The sequence below is a fragment of the Sceloporus undulatus genome, chromosome 3 (genome assembly GCF_019175285.1).
Source record: "Sceloporus undulatus isolate JIND9_A2432 ecotype Alabama chromosome 3, SceUnd_v1.1, whole genome shotgun sequence".
In the NCBI taxonomy this organism is placed as follows: Eukaryota; Metazoa; Chordata; class Lepidosauria; order Squamata; family Phrynosomatidae; genus Sceloporus; species Sceloporus undulatus.
The window spans coordinates 259,603,580-259,605,211 of NC_056524.1; the positions used below are offsets into that span (position 1 = coordinate 259,603,580).

General features: G+C 36.7%; 1 long non-coding RNA gene across 1 annotated transcript in view; it reads left to right on the forward strand.

The window, feature by feature from the left end:
- The window catches only part of LOC121927309, a 17,350-nt gene that overhangs the window by 2,009 nt on the left and 13,709 nt on the right, over positions 1 to 1,632 (forward strand). Inside the window, exon 2 of the long non-coding RNA XR_006103173.1 lies at positions 918 to 1,010. This is a non-coding gene — a long non-coding RNA (uncharacterized LOC121927309). The remainder of the gene's footprint in view (positions 1 to 917; positions 1,011 to 1,632) is intronic.

The following is a 1,632-nucleotide window of genomic DNA, read 5'->3' on the forward strand; positions in this document are numbered from 1 at the left end:
GGCGACGACGGCGTCAGCAGCAGCGTCCGGAGCGAAGGCAGAAGGGAGCGTCCGGAGCGAAGGCAGAAGGGTTTAAAGGTTTAAAGATCAGGAAAAGGACAAAAGCAAGAATTTCTTGTCCTTAGAAGAGATGCTGCTTAAGCACAAAATTAGCCATTTTTAGCACTGATGAATCTAGTAGGTTTATAATTTCCAAATATATATCAAGTCTAGACTTCAGTCTGATGACAAAGGGAGAGAGGGAAGGAGGTATATGATAGATAGACACCAAATGCTCATGCTCATATTCACCCCTTGAACAGAGAGCAAAACAGTGATCAAAGCAAAGACATCTGAGGCTAAAACCAGATCTTAAGGGCAATGTGTATTCCCAAGCAATAGCACAATTTTCCTCTAACTCTGAGACTTTTTTAAAGATGTGTTTCTCAGCAATGGTGCTACTTGCTGAAAAACATCACCTTTGGATAAAATAGGTTTGGGGCTGGGGCAAGTTTTCTGATGGAAGAAAGTGAGAAACACCCATCTACACATACTATGGTCATGATGTGAACTGAGTTCTCACTTGAGTCCTTCTTTTCAAAAAATAATGGGAATATTTCAAAATATGCTATTTAAAATATACATTTAATGAAGGAATCAAGACTTTCATTCAAATATTACTACAAAAGCAATAAACTCAGAATGCCAATAGTTTTCATAGAAAATTTATTTTATAAAATAACTGTTGAACCAAAAATAAGGTATTCCGCAAAGAGGAAAGGGGGAAGAAAAGAGAAGGAAACAACAACAACAAACAGTACATTGCTTGGTAAAACTAGAACAGCAGTTTCTAGTGTTCTACCAGAAGTTATAAAATAATAAGTATAAAACAAAAAGGTGCATGGGTGAAAGCAAATGCTTTGTTCTTCTTTATCCAGGTGTGACTGTGAGTTACAGCATGATAAATTGCCAGCTGACGTGCCTTGCACATACAAGCCAAGAATGCTAAAAAGCAGGAAACAAAATGGAAGGTTTGTGGTTTTTGCTTTTAAAGTCAGAGTGAATTATTGAAACAAGCAGTGATCTGTCCCGACCAACTAAAATGAGCAGTGCAGCTAAAATTAGTTCCAAGTTTAGAGCATCTTCTTTGCTGAAGGACGAGACAAAGATGATAAGTGGCAGTGAGAAGAGTCATCATTGTTATGCTAGACCACTTAATAAGTAATGCCATTAATCTTCTCACCACTATTCACCTACTTTTTCTGCTACATTTCCATTAGGGATTCTAGTCTAATTTCCTCCACCCCCATCTCTGTATCATAGACAACATCATTTATGATGACAACATGATTTGCTAACATCTGCAACTGAGGTATTGAAATTTTTATTGCTGATACAGAATAACAGCATTTTCAAAACCTTGGCTAATTTTGTAAGAAGAAATACCCAAGTTCCTTGAATTCATCTTCTTTGATTCTCTTATATAATGACATGTGGTTCAATATTAAATATTACCATCAACCAATCAGAATTAAAATATTTGAAGCAGGGTCTGTTGAGGTTCCCACTGTGATCTGAGATGTTATACCTTAACCCTAAACCTTATCCTGATTCAGTGTTCTTGTTATAGTCATATCTATTGAACTCTGTACC